This window comes from Gobio gobio (assembly GCF_949357685.1).
Source record: "Gobio gobio genome assembly, chromosome: 3".
Classification (NCBI taxonomy): Eukaryota; Metazoa; Chordata; class Actinopteri; order Cypriniformes; family Gobionidae; genus Gobio; species Gobio gobio.
Genome location: NC_137099.1, coordinates 43,307,363 through 43,323,745, shown reverse-complemented (window position 1 = coordinate 43,323,745; position 16,383 = coordinate 43,307,363). Strand labels below are relative to the sequence as shown.

The 16,383-nt window shown below is 36.0% G+C and overlaps 1 protein-coding gene across 1 annotated transcript in view; it reads right to left on the bottom strand.

Annotated features, from left to right (window-relative positions):
- The window catches only part of naa15b (N-alpha-acetyltransferase 15, NatA auxiliary subunit b), a 42,201-nt gene that overhangs the window by 25,217 nt on the left and 601 nt on the right, over positions 1 to 16,383 (bottom strand). The gene's annotated exons all lie outside the window — the stretch shown is intronic.

Genomic DNA, 16,383 nt, shown 5'->3' with positions numbered 1-16,383 from the left:
AGCTTTGGCAATGCTATATTCTCTTATGGTTAGTGCTTTGTAGTATCAAGTGTGAGGGTGCACTTGATATACGCACATGCTTGCGTTGTCCCCTGCAAACACTGTAAATGATGGTAATTTACTTTGAGTAGTTCTATTTGGAGCAGCTTCTGTTTCCTCTTTATTACACTGGCCTGGTGGTGAAGATCACTAACATCACCTCATTCTGTCAGCAAATCTGGACTCGGCTCTTCCCCAATTCAATACAGCACTACTGAATCAGTGGCGTGGCTTCAAATCAATTCAGAGCATCCTATATACAACATCCTTTCTGAATTAAAAATAGAGGCTTTGGAAACTATTAAAAGGGCAGTCCCAGTAGATTTTAACAATACGATATGACAAGGTGTTAGCGGCTAAGTACAATAGAACAATACATTCAAAATGTTAAAGTACACCACCTACTTCATTTTCCCCTGAAACTACAAACCATTTAATTTATCTTAACAACTGAAGTTTGTCAGGAAAAAAAAAATGCAAGTGATCGTGCCAGCACCTCCAAGTCATGCAGTAAGCGTGCCAATACTGTAGCTTCCACACTCCACAAACACTTGGATATGGGCTAGGTTAACGTTAGAGCGAACCACAATGTAAAGTTGCTACTTGCATGTTTCAAATGATAAGCCATATTTGAGGTCAATGGATGATAGTCGAACGTTTGAATTTCCTGCCCGGCATACTGTAATTACCACAAGGACCTGCAGTTAAAGGGCATATTGCAGGTTAATTTTTTTTTCAAATGAATATATAACCTTGTATGAAAATACCATATGAAAAGGTAATGCAGGATTTAAAATGTTTTAAGACATGAGAGCACAAATTTAGTAGATAAAGCGGCCGTTTCGTTGGCCGTTTGTAAAAAACTTTTTTTTTCCAACGTCGCGTCATATTACGTCACAAGAGGGAGTCGGGATTATTATCCCGGCAATATGATGGAGTCAAACATTGTAATACTCATGTAAAGGTCAGATGATATTAAATGAATAAACATCCACACACGATATGTAGGTCACAATATCGTCTCAGAAATGATTGCGATAAACGATATTATTGTCATTTTAAGACTATTTTATGCCCCTGAATATATAATCCTAATATAACAGCATAATAATGCAAGTAGACCTACACACTTTCAAATGACAACCTTTTAATTCTTTAGATCATGGAAATTAAGGGTAAAAAATATATTATCCTAAATAAAAAAAATAAAAAAATGTTTTAATAAATAGTAAATAAACATTTTCGCTTGTGAAACGGCTTTAACACTCGATTGTAACACTCGATAACATCGTTGACATTTATATGTGCACCGGAACAGGGGATTGCGGCTTTGAAATCAAGTCCATTTGGGCTTATTCTTCCAAACTGTCAGTAGTTGTCAGGAAAACACTGCAACGCCTCAAATGGCGCCTTTTTTCACCTGTCGATAAACGCTCTGTGTATGAAGGAACTGCCCGAGAACCACTTTCGCCTCCGTCATGGAAAACATACAAGATGACAGCACAATCGAGTAAAATATTGGTGACATTCATTATCATGTAAACAAAATGGGCAATATATTGCATCACAAAAATGATTGAGGTCATGTACATATATTGTGCGATATATCGATATATTGATTATTGCGACAGGCCTAACGATGCTTCTTAGCCGTTGTTTTTAAGTGGATCAATTTCAACATTGATGAATACAAAGTATGTACATTAACAACACAAATGAATACAGTCTCACACTTTTCAAAAAAGTTTGGAATTATGTGCTGGTAATGTTAATTTTTTATTCATGCCATGCATGAGTGCATTCAAGTTCACTCAAATACATACTCAAAACGTCATATACATCCTCACACTATCGGTGAATCGGCACAAAATAAACCCATAACACAGAATTAATTAATAAAGGATAACATGAAACGCATACAATAACACTATACTGTCTGTGGTTCGGCCGCCGGCGGGAGGATCCGTCAGAGATGCAGCTCGAAGAAACACTAGACACTGGCTGCGTGGCGCGTCCATTTTTATTTCAGCTCCCATGTTAACAGGTTAGAGCTTGCACACTGCCTGCGTGACATGCGTCTCATCGAGCCCACCGAAAACGTGTGCATGCTAGAAATAGAACAGATGCCTATTTTTCACGTGACACGCAAGCGTGTTGGAAGCGTTTCCAGGCAAAATAGATTTGGAAAAGCTGTTTATTTGTCATTTTTACACAAATCAATAAATTACATTTTGATGTTTAAAAGTCTCTAGGTTGACATAAATGCAGATATAATTGTAATTAAAAATAATAGTTATCGCTGTTGTCTGATACATGATAATAATCTGTACAGTATTGTAATCGGAGCAGTGTACACATATCGTTAGCTAGCGTTATCTATAAGCTAACACTGTTCTCTCACCAAGACACCTATGTTCTCCACTGTTTCTCCTCACACAACAACTCAATTTGTCTCCTCTAATTGTTGTTTTGTCAAATCCTAGCCTGTCCCTAATGGTGTGTCATAATTGTATGGCTGTGGTCTGCCATTTGAGTATTAATAAACATTTATAATTTCCTCAGCTTCCGAACTGTCATTGCGTTCCATTGTTTTCCTATCATTGACATTCACCGCACTCCCTCCCATTACGTCACGTCCGGTTTTGGCACTTTTACATGCAGAAGTAAAATATTTACAAAAACGACTCCAAAAACCTTAGTAGCGTATTTATAAGTATATTTTTAAGAAAATCTAGTTCCTACATTATTTTTCTATAAATTGACTCACTGGGGTCTCTAACCTGCAATATGCCCTTCAACAGGCAATGTAATGTGGACACAAAATAGCAAACAGACATTCAGAAACAATCCATTTCCACTCACTAAACATCTACATATTGTTGGTGAAAAACACCAAACAGTCAACTTGACCTGCAGCGAGTGCTGAGCGTTTTTTGGTGAGGTATGATCAAGTATGTCTTTGCCAGCTGCGCAATATGTGGATACATATATACCGCTTGATTTTTGCCACCAATTGAGAGGATTTTCGTCAGCGGGTAGCGAATCTTCTCTTTCATTTATATCCATCTCATGCTCCAAAGCCGATTGCCTTCTTCTGCACTGCTCTGTGTCTGACTGAATACACCATTGAACAGGTTGCCAATTTTTACACCTTTTTACAGCCGCACCGCTGTACTGGATAAACAAACTTTTTTTTGACAGCCCTATATAACACACACCCAGATTCTGCCAATCTCATGTTAATCCGCCATTAACTGTGAAAAAAAAAAGTTTAAACAAATAAAGCCATAAAAGGATTAAAAATGAGTGAAATCTGTAGCATAAACCAGCGAAAAGTGAGGAAATATGCTCAGTAACAAATGTAGAAAAGTATTTAAGATTGAGTTTTTCTGATTCCGGTGGAGAGTAATCCTCCACAACTGAGTGCAAACTGGCATTCAAATCTACTTCCATTTTGTTACGAACTACCAACTTCCAACAATCCAATCAATTCCCAAAGAACGAAATCAAGCCCCGAACTACCTCTTGTTGTCCGTGCATAGGCGATTCCATTTTATTTATTCATGGAACATGCATTTTTATTCTTTTTATGCAAGTAATGTTGTCCAATGACTTGTGTGCATTATTTAGGCATTATTTTATATCTTTGTAAGGCAATAGATTTTTTTTAATTTTTTATTGTTGGCCATAGGAGTGTAAAATTAATTTTAAAAGTTAAGGAATCTAACACTGGTTCAAACTAGACTAATGTACTGTATATGTTTGATTTATGTTGAAGTGCTTGAGGCATGGCTTCAATGGTGAGCCATTTGTTTTTGTAATTTTGTAATCAAATTTAGATTTATTGGCCAAAATATTGGTTATCAACATTGGGCAAATTTTTCATATCAGTGAATCCTTAGTTTGAATCATTTTCAGAATGTTTTTTCCAGCTGATGAATGATAAAAACATTGACAGCCAATCAGAATACATCCTGCTTTAAAGAGCTCAAGCATTAAAAGAAGCAGACAATAAAACTCAGCGTGAGCTAAGAATAAAAAGAGCGATATTGTTCGCTGATGTGGATGCCAATATCTTTATCGTTCTTCGTGTGAACGGGCGTTAAGAAACAGAGGTTAACTCACAAAGTGGAAATCAAACCAATCAAAGAAATAGAGGTGAAACTAACATGTCAAGTAGTGGACATCAAATCCAAAGTCCGAAAGACTTGAAATTAATGAAATTAAAGACAAGTGCATGTTGGAAATAAAGCAGTTTAATTAACCTATTCTAGACTGTGACAAAAACATTTATAGTTCTGATAACATGCCATTTGAAATGGCCTCTAATGTAATGCATTTACTGTTTTGTTTGTTACTTTCCTGACAATGCTTATTCCAGTAAAATGGTTGTCTTTACGCCTATAAACAACATCTAAAAGTTAAGACACTTGTCATTTATGTTCTCCATTTGAAAACATTAGACTGCATTTTACCTATTGTTAATATTATTGTTGCTGTTGTTGTAAAAATATAAAAAAAAAACATCTGCTATGTTTTTATTATTTAAATATGAATATAAAATTTAACAAAAACAGAAGTAAAACATGAAAAACATCAGCATATCGGTTGTAAACCAAACTATAATAGGTATCGGTTGGGGTGTGATGATACACTAAGCTCAAGAGACAATACAAAATATTGGGTTCACGAGAACAAATCAATATTTACACTATTTTAAAGAAATCTTGTGACAAAATAAACGTCTTTTATTTGACTGAAATTCACAAAATGCAAAACAACGTGGTAATAAAAATAGACCCAAATGAAAAATAGCCTTTAAAATTACTTAAAATACATATATAATAACAATGAAGCAATAATAATTGATTCAAATAAAGTATCAAAAGCAAGTAATCATATTGTTTTATTGAACAACGCCATTAAAGGGGCTATATGCAACTTTTTCCCCAAAATAAACGTAACAATAGCCTTTTTATTTTACCATTTATGACTCAAAGATCTCCTGATGAGCATACTGACACCTTGTCCGCTCACAGTGGGTGCACCTATAAGTCTGTATCCTATTTTTCATATTTTCTGGCGGGTCGTCTTTTCCCGCGCTGTCTGCGGATGTGACGTCACCACCGCTGCGAGAGCGAGCAGAAAATGAGAGCAGTTCTGTTTTTTGGCCACAGGTGTCAGTCGCGAGTTTAAATTTCAGAAAAACGCATATAGCCCCTTTAAAGTACATAATGTGATACACTATAAACAATAATCAACTTCTGTAAAACAAATGCCTACAGAAGGCGCCAACTGGTGATTGTTGTTGTTACACTTTACAGCATGATCAAATCCTTGATTAATATTGGCCTAACAACAGTTAATCCAAATGTCCAGTTAATCTTTAAATGTTGGCCACTTCTGTAAGATAGAAATGCTACAGCCACTGTGATTTCTTGAACAAGAACATGTGGACATCAAAACATGCACACTCATGTAGTGAGACATGTAAATTATATATTTAACTGAATCGCAGTGTTTGTGAATTCACAATAGCACTATGCTTCGTGATTTCTAAATGGTTTAAATATTTCATACATACAGCCTAATAATGTGGTTAATGGATTCTCGTCCGAGGAATGCGCCACTTGCTGTATTTTGCTGGTTAATCGACAGATAAATTGCAAACGAAGATTTCTTTTTTTTTTTTTTTTTGAGCACTCAAATTTAAATTAGGAAATTGTGACAGCCCTATCTTGTAATTTATGTTTAGGTTCAGCTATTTCAATTAACAATTTTAACCAAAACAGATTCTTAATTGTTTTGCAAATTGAATGGTACATTTCATAACCATTCTCAGAAGTGTTTACTAGCTGATCGATCTCGGTCACGTGACCACTAAACAGCACTGTGGTATCCAGTGAGAAGTGTTTGAATTCACAAATGTGAATTCAAAGAACACAAATGTCTCAGTGATTTAAACTAGTTAAAGCCAGATTACACAGGAGAAACACTGTGCGCAACGATACAGTCAAAAAGCTCTCCAATCTACAAATCACCATCATTTAACATGGATTTAATGTAGTGGCACCTTGGTATTGTGGCAGAAATGTAGGGCTGCGCAATATATCGAAATTATCGAAATATCGCAAATGTACATTTCGCAATATGCATATCGCAAGGGCACGCAATATCTGAATGATTTTAATATGCTACTTCAACATTGTGAAAAGTGTACGTTTTAGGTTGAGGCATATAGCAGAGAATAGACTGGGCACACGACTGTTACTTATGTGACTTGCTTGACGTTAAAAAGAGTTATTAAACGTATTAACTTGCGAAAAACAACTCCTTGCAGTCTCGTGCTGTCTGCTGTCTGACACACACAAAAACGTGCACACGAGCCATTCTTTTTTTCGTGTCTTGTTACACACTCGAACTGTCAAATACACACACAGTTTTGTCAAAATGGCTGTCTTGACGAGTATTCATGTAAACAAAGTCAGTTATACTTTAAGTGAACGATATCAGTTGGGGAAAGAAATAGATTTTACACACTTAAAGCAATATCGTATCGCATTTTTCTTCAATATCGCACAGCCCTACAGAAATGTGGGACAAATTTTATTAAACTATTAATGTAGACCAGCATTTGTGCATTTAGACTAAATGTATTTGGGTGATTCTCACGAAACCATTAAAACACCACGGCACTAATGATTTTAAATATAAAATGTGTAATATAGTAATATTAAAAGGCATCAGAATAAAGACAATACCTTTCTCTACCTTGCACAATGTCTGATTTCAACATAAGAATTTATTATTTTTCAATTTTATTGCATTTTCTGCTGAAATTCTCATTACCGCAATGTGTCCGACTGTGTTTGAATGTGTCTTATGTTGTAATTTAAACAAATGAACATAAAAATATTTCGAAAAAAATAAATAGATGTTTTACTAGATTATTTCAGATGACAGAAAAATTATTTACTGAATATTCATGTATAATAATAATGAAAAGAAATTAGGAAAATGATGTGTCCATGCCTAATGTTCTCATCCTCCGCAACACATTTTGAGGACTGTTTAAGCGCACATACAGAATTTAAATAAAGTTTGATTTTGAGTGACCGAGCACATGGAGCAGTTACTTCAAGATGGCTACCAGGTAAGATCATATCTTTATATCTCTCCAGTTAAAATGTTCAATATTGTCTTGTCTGAATGTTTACACAACATTTTGATTATCATTACCGAAACAGGAAGTTTTCTACATTTTTTAAATTGTTAGATTTACAATTTTTTATGAAAATGTGCTTTATTAAAGTCTAATTATATTCACTGAGTACAAAATTAGCAAAGCCTTCATAGCTTCTCTATTGTAAGCAAAACATACCGAGGTACCTCATCCTCCGCAACACCATTCTCATATACCGCAACCATTTAATGGCAGTTGCGGTAAAGAGAACTTCTGTTTCGGAAATGAGAATTCAAGCATATTGTTTATTACTTTTAAATATCTTTTATGAATTTAATATCATTTTAAAATGTAATAACTGTTGATATTTTGCTTTATGATGTTTCTTTGTAGACAGTCTGCAAGTGAGAAAAAAAAAGCTTTAGCAAAGGCCAGGTTGACAAAGTTCAGGGAGAAATTATACAGCAACCCAGAACAGCTCGAAGGGTACAGAAGGAAGGAGAGAGAGAGGTTAGGTTTGGAGATGTTTCAGCAAGTGTAATTAGCAAAAAAACACCCAAAAGTGTTAGGAAATGTACATGAGAGTACACGCACACCTTTAGCCTATAACAGGTGCTGGATTGAGTGTACTTGTTCATACTGTAGGAAATTCCCACCACACTTGCAGGTTGTGTGACTCTTGAAGTGACAGCAACCTAATCATTTTACAGCACTCTGTCATTAATATTAATTAAAAACAAACTTCAGTAAATTGTTAATCATTTTGTTATAACTTAGTTATAATTTAAATAAATAATAAATAGTAATTTGTGCTTCTGTTTGTAATTTGTTTTATTTTTTATTTTCTTGTTTACTTATTTTTTTCAATCAATTTAATGATGTCTATCATTAAATAAAATTATGTCTATACTATATGAAGATGTGTACATACAACCCCCCCCCCCCCCCCATAATTTAATGCTATGCTTTCTTTCCTCTTCCAGGTATCAAAAACGAAAACAAACTAGCAAAATAAAGAAAACTGAAGAGCTGACTAAGAAGCAACATGAAACAAAAAAAAGACAGTGGCGGGAAAGCTCAAAACGTTATTATAAAAGAAAGAAACAGCTTAAAGCTGTACTAGACACAACACCATCTAGTGAGGAAGATGATTCACTTCAGCTTATCCAAGTTATTGAAGAAGCAAATGAAGTTCAAGAGAATCTTCAAGAAGCTGCCCCAAAAGAACAGCCATTCTTGTCTCAGCAGGTAACTGTATGTATTAATGTAAGATTACTGAATTTAAACATTATTTTTAAAGCCAAACAACAGTTAAAAGTTAAAATAACTGTATAATTATAATTTTACAACCCTCTAAGCACAACAAAGATTATTATTTACATTAGCGCGTCGATTCTGCGTAGTATTTAAGACTCTCTCTCTTTGCGTGCATGTGTATGTGTGTGTGTGTGCTTGTTTATGTGATTTATGAGGACACAAATTTGTATAATGACATGGGTATTACACTGGTATTACAACATAAAAGTGGTTTATGAGGACATTTAATTTGTCCCTGTAAATCAAATAGCAGGGGCAGTGTGTGTGTGTGTGTGTGTGTGTGTGTGTGTGTGTGTGTGTGTGTGTGTGTGTGTGTGTGTGTGTGTGTGTGTGTGTGTGTGTGTGTGTGTGTGTGTGTGTGTGTGTGTGTGTGATGGGTAGGTTTAGGGGCAGGGGCAGTGTAGGGGGATAGAATATACGGTTTGTACAGTATAAAAACCATTACGCCTATGGAGAGTCCTCATAATGCTGTTGCACCAACGTGTGTGTGTGTGTGTGTGTGTGTGTGTGTGTGTGTGTGTGTGTGTGTGTGTGTGTGTGTGTGTGTGTGTGAGCGAGAGAAACACAGCGCTCTCTGCAAAGCGACGTCGAGTTGTGCGCCTTCACACTAGAGTTTACAGTATGTCAGATACAGGTATGCTCGTATCCGTTGAGCTGAACAGAAATAGACATATCGCTTGACGGAGAGCGAAACTGTTTTTCTGAGTGTTCAGCGAGTGAAAATATATCTATGCTAAACTTATTCTTAACCTCTAACACACACTGGCGTGTAAAATCTAAGCATTTATTAGCCAATGGCTGATGATAGATATTATTTAGTCGCCCAGAGTGAAATATACTTGCATATGCAAGTGTTTTACTCTCATTGTAGAGGGTTGTTTTAATGTAATTATGTTCAACAAACACAGCATACACTATTCTCAAAAGTTCTAAAGCTCTTTTTTTGTTTTGTTTTTGTTTCCAACTTGTATAAATATCTTTTTTTTTTTACAGCAAAATGACATCAACTTAATTCCCCCAAAAAATGAGATACAGACAGCAAGAGATATAAAAACATCGACCCCAAAAGAATCACCCAAAACGAAGAAAAGAAAAAAAAACACTATCAAAATTGAGGGCAAAGTTGCGTAACACAGAAGAGAAGCTTTTAGACAGGACTAAAGAGATGTTAAACCTAAGGAAAAGACTGAGAAGACTTGAGAAGAGAGAGAGAAAGCAGGGACTTATTAACTTGGTAGGCAGAGAGGCCAAACAAAAAGCTAGACAGAGAGATCAGAGAATATTACCCAACAGCCAGAGAAGATTAATGCGCAGAATTGTTAGCCGCTTCTTTCACCAAGATTAAGTTTTTACTGTAATTAATGGCAAATCTGGTGAAATCCGAAAAAAGGGCCAGGTTAGGGCCAAAGGGCCAAAAATCAGTGAGTCGATTCAGCAGTTTGAATCGCCAAATTTCAGCAGTTTGGCGGTTTGACACGCGATCCGAATCATCATTCGGCTCATTGATTCATAACGCTTCGAAGCTTCATGAGGCCGTGTTTTGAAATCGTCATCACTATGTAAGTCGTTATTTAGGGTTTTTTTGCGCACAAAAACTATTGTCGCGATTCATAAAGTTATTTTAGAACCACTGTAGTGAGATGGACTTTGTAACGACGTCTTTAGTGTCTTTTAAGGGTCTTGAGAGTGTAAAGTGCCATTGTGTCAATGGAGGCCTTTCAGAGCCATCAGATTTACACTAAAATATCTTCATTTGTGTTCCGAAGATGAACGGAGGTCTGACGGGTGTCCAACCACATGAGGTTAAAGGTCCCATGGCATGGCATTTTTCTATTATTTTATAGTGTTTCCTGAGGTGTACTTATATTGTTAGTATGATTTTTCCGTCATAAAATGTCATAATTTAGAAATAAAAGGCATTTTGTCTATACTGCTGTTTGCCCTGTGGCTGAATGCCCTGCTTCAAGAGGCGTGTCTGCTGTGAGACTTCAGTAAAAACGCCCACTGTTGTGATTGGCTGACATCTTTGCATTTGAAATGAGCGGAGGGGGCGTGGTTTAACGAGGTCTACGACGCACGAGCTGCTGCCAGAGAGACGGATGGACCTGAGTTCACTTCTCATCAGTTCTCTCAGCATGTCTCAGTTCAGGGTGAACTGTTTTAGTTACTAGAATATACTTCAGGTTATTAGTTTATTTCTAGTCGGAGGGGCTGTCACTCATGTCAGAAAGTTAGTAACTTTAGTAAATTATGGATCAGCGCTGACTCGAGACGCGAACCGTTTAGAACGATTCAGTCCGATTTGGTGAACTGGTTCGGTTCATTAAAAAGAACCGATTCAAAAGAATGATTCGTTCGCGAACCGGACATCACGGAGACGGAGCGATTGCTAATAAAGTTATTTATAGTAACTACTGAGTTGTGAGAGCGCTGTCTGTCAGCGCGAGTTTATTGTGTTTGTATCTGAGAGTTCTGAATAAACACGAGTCCCAGTCACGCCGAGTCCGTCTTCATCATTATTCTACCAACTTTGTAACACATGCAAAGTACCATTACAGCTGTCGAGATGAACGGGTTAGTAAGTTTGATTAAAGCATTATTTCTAGATATGTTCCAATCATATGAAAAGCGTCAGTGACGCGCATTGAGTAACTTACACAGCGCAAACAAAGACACAACAGCAGTAATCGAATGTAATCCAGTTTATTGTGGGGAAAGCTGGCTAGCCTAGCCCAGATATGTTCACGCTTACCCTCCTTCTGCTTAATCTCACGCCGCGTTTGGTGCCTCCGCTGTGGGCAGATGCAGTACTGGGGGTCGGGGATGTTGAAGGCCGAGCTTCAGCGTGTGTGAGGTTTCTCTCTAAAGATGTGGCTCTGCCGATGTTGAGCAGAAACTCCCGACTGTATGCACATTTTAGAACCGATAGACGCGACGAGGACGTACAAAAACACTGACTCACAAGATAGAAAACACGAAAACACCGTTCTGTCGGGAGAGAGAGAAGCCGCAGTGTGTGCACAAATAATAAATAATTAGCTACACATAAGAAATCACTGATCACAGATCAGAAGGAACTGAAAAAAGACTTCTGTTTTCATTTGTACATCCAAACACTGAGAAACTGCCAGCATTCACTCGTTCACAAGCAATGATCTCTGGAGCGCTTGCATGGGCGTGCCAACTGTTCCTGCTTGGACGTCAAAACGGATTGGCTCGTCTGGCCTGTCATTTTCTCAAAGGCAGAGAAAGACAGCCAGAACTCGGTTTTACACCGATCAACATTTCTATCCACTTGGGGACAATATTCAGGCTAGGGGAACTCATATTAATGTTGAAATACCTCATAAAATGAAAATTTCATGCCATGGGACCTTTAAGTAATTAATGACAGAATTTTCATTTTTGGGTGAACTAACCCTTTAACTGATTGTCTTCTATTAAATGTTCCTGTGTGTAGTTAATTAAATACCATGCCAATGTAATTAATTCATATTTGTTTTAATGAATACTAAATACTTTCACTAATCTACATTGGAAGAAAAATGTTTTAAGGCACACGTTGATATGTTGCCCTGTTTATTCCTGTTCTAATGTTTTTCTTTCTTTCGTTTTTTTTTGTTGCCGTATGTATTTTTCAAACACTACACAATAAAACTGTTTTGAACTTGAATGAATGGTTGTGCAAATATTATTTGTTTTTTCTACTTTACAATTAGTTTTTTAACAAAATCTCACACTAGTATATGTATTATCATTACCGAAATAATTAACCTCATTTCCGAAACCTATGTATCATTACCGCAACAGATGTTCATTAAATGTTAATTTAATTAATAGAAACATGGTACTTTGATTTTAAATGCATGCGCAGTATCTACAAATTATGTTCTTTCAGGTTTGTCATGTCATTTTGAAAATATGTCAGCTTTCATGAAAATATATGAAAAAAATGGTTGTAAATTGTGGAAGGTGTTGCGGTAATGAGAGAAATTAATCAATAAAAAAAAAACTGTTAAATTAAAAATAAATATTATTTCTGAATTTCAAGTAACTGTGCATGCGTATTAATAATCAATTTTTAAAAATGTGAAAATATATTAGCTTTTCTAACAGTGTTGATGTTTTCAGAACGTTGCGGTAATGAGATTTTTTAGGACTTATTTTCGAAATTATGTCAAAAAAAGTGTTAAATGATAAGTAAAAGTTTTAAAATTAATTTCCCAAAATACTCCAGACTTTGTTTCTAATGTCTGGGGGGAAAAAAAGTTAATTTAAGCATCTTTTACATTTTCATGTTTGACATTTTTAAAACCAAGTTTTCGTGAGAATCACCCATTTAGGCTACCGTTTTTCATACAAATACAATAGAAACCATATAGTTACATTTTACAATGGTATTGATGCGTGGTTTTAACTGTGGTTATCATGATCTAAATGTATGAATACTATGGAAAACCAATGGTTAATTTTAATAAAACTCAAACATAAATTTACATCTGTATCCTAACTCAAGCTACTGTCAAATGTACATTTCTAAGAGATAAAACATGTCATTAATATTGCAGCTTGCACTGCAAACTGTGCTGAAGATACACGAAGATACACGTTTGGATGATGATCTTGAGTCTCTCAGACAGGCCTAACCGAGGGGTCAAGATTTTATTGGTTAGCGTAGCCCCATTAGCCCTGCTGGTAGACACTACACACTTTGACGGTCAATGTAAAAATATGCTTTTAACAGTCAATGTGATTTAAGTGATTGGCTTAAAAAAATCTGGCAGGAGAACAGAGCGCCCATCCATGAGCAAAGGTGGTATAACTTCCAGGGAATCTGTCCTGAGGTTTCACCAGCATTAAAAAAATTATTATACCCTCTATAATCATAGTAAGAGAGTAGGGATGAAACGATTACCGGTGTCACGATAAACCACGATAAAATGTAGTGACGGTTAGTAATATCGTTAAAAATTGTATTATCATTAAAACCGCGTGTGATTATCACGGTTGTGAAAACTCGCGGTAAGTCTTGTCCAGTCAGCGTCAGTCTGGCGCAGACGCAGCGCTGTTTTCTGAATGAGAAGAAATGTCAGAAGGCAGTGACAGCACTCGGGGGATTGTTCAGCCCTCTAAAAGGACCAAATCTGAGGTGTTGTCATATTTTGGCTTTTACAAAAGTCCTGAGGGAAACTTAATCTAAGATGGTCACCTTGTCTGAAGAACATGCCAGAATAAAGTCACTGTAATGGGGAAAACACTTCAAAACTACGAACGCAAGGCAAGTGGACTTTGACCTCAATACCAAAACTACGTCTGGCAAATTATAACGTGAAGCGAACGAACAAATTCAATCAAGACTAGACATTTTAGGGATAATCAGGGCTTGACATTAACAACCACCATTTGCAGGTGTAACGTTATTTCGGCTGCCACTAGTTACTCTGGCTGTTGAACTTATAATAGTCTTCTCAAAAGCCATCTGTTATAATCGCGTTGCACATTATAAACACGTGTTTCTATTGAGTTTATGAATGCAATGTCTCATAATCAGAGGCGTTCAGATTAGCGGAGTTATGTTCAGAGCGCGCGCCGCTGTCACTCGCTGAAATCTAACATTACACTCAAAGCAGAGATAAATGTGCGATGTACGCAAGAGATTCTCTCATCATACAGAGGTTGACTGTTTTTGTTCTATTTCAGCAGCGAAAATGGTTTAAAAAAAACCCAGCAGAACCACAGCGCATCTGATATGACTGGCATAACGCTGGCGAATTTAGGGGCCGTCTCTAAAGTTACACACAACATTGGTAACGTTATACACGTTTCAAACTTCAATAGCATTTGAAGAGAATGAGTCATAAAACTGACTGTAAAGTGTTCATCTAGGTGTCAGGTATGATGCACACATTTTGATATTTAATCAAATAAACTGTCAAATCATATGGAAATATGGATATGCATTATTTCACTTGGATACTGTTTGGGCTCTAACACAAAATATGCTTGATTTAAATGCATCATAGCTGAACACTGATGGGAATATTTCTTGAGAATATATTTACAGAGATAATATTAGAGATTATATTTACGACAAATTATTATTATTTATGCGTTATGCGTTGCTATTGACGACGGCCATTAAGGAAATAAATCCCACAGAATCTATCTTAAAAAAGTGCTTAGAGTTGCTTTAGTTATTTGTTGTTTGTTGAATTTCAAATATAAAACTTGTTGAAATGTTTTACGTGTGTGCATCTGTTCTTTTTGAACACTTTCATCTCGTTTGAACAAAACCGTGATAATATTGATAACCGTGATAATTTGGGTCACTATAATCGTGATGTTAAATTTCCATACCGTTTCATCCCTATAAGAGAGTTTCTCAGACTCCAAACCAAACAAATACAACATTTCAAAAAGCAGCTGCCAGGATAAACACTAGGTATACACATGAGGTTGAAGAATACAGTCATGGGGGGGAAAAACTGCTGCTTGTCCTATAACGGTTTAAGATTCAATAATGTTTTTAAGTTAAAATCACTACCTCATGTAGTCAAAGTTCTGGATGGATTCATTTTCAAATTATTTATATCTAATTATTTTAGTAAATGCTTTATTAACCATTTTTAAATATAAATTCAATAGCAGAAATTGTTATGCATTACTTACTTATCTTTAAATTAAATAGTGTGATATCAAATAGGCATCAGCCATCAAATAAAAAGTCCATAACGTTCCACCACTACTTCCAAGTTCGGATAAACCAGTCAGTGGGTTCATGATGATAATGAGATCAATCATGATCTGACTGAGCCTACGAGCTCACATATAGTATTTACAATATAAAACTTTTACATAATGTTTTGCAGATAGATAATCCAAATAGAATACATAAAATGCACTTTAAAACATCCGTGCATCACATCAACCGAGAGGCAACCAGTTTTTGTAGACTTGCCTTGTTATGACTACAGTAAACATCTTCATGAAACAGACTGTGCATATTATAGCTTATAATATCTAGCTTATAGATCTTAGCCAAAACACAACACTAGAATATGCACTAATGCATGAAGGGGAAAAAATATTGCATATCAGTTTAACCAGAATAGCTGTTAAAAAGTCACTAGTTTTGGATAAAGGTGAATACTTGTGAGAAAATAAAAAGTTATGCGCATGCTACGCAAAACACAGTTTGATTTTCTTTACACTTTTAAAAGGTGGAATGACAGTATTCCAGCACTGAGAGTTTTAATTGAGGTTAAGCATGCAAGCACATCATGCTTTCAGTTTCAATTCTCAAGCAGTCTTTTATCAACTTATGCCCATTTCAAATTAATGCTCACATCCAACTCTAATAAATATAAAGGTATACAATGATAAAAAAAAAGCATGCAAAGCCGTTTAAATGTGTCTTATGAAACATAACATATAACAGCCAAAATGCAGCTAACAGAACCACATTTATTTATCAAGAGGCCTGGCTGCTAAAATATAAATCAAATCAAAGTTTAATCCATTACATATCAGAGGAGTGAAAATAATATACGCTATGACAGTGAATTGCACGTGCATAGGTATAAACACTTCAAGTGTTTGTAGCTCTGAAGTTGAGCATCACTTAACTTTCAGCTTTCCTTCAACGGCAAACAATGAAACACTGCAAACATGTTGAGCTCTTCCCATCTTAAACAACTCTGCAAAACTCGCTAAGTCAAAACACCTCCAAACATGTCAATTTCAGAGAAATATCCTGAAGATCTTTAAAAGTGGTCTGCTGGATGAACAAGGCCATGAGACTGACTTCAGCCATTGACATGCAACATTCAGCCTCACAGAGCACC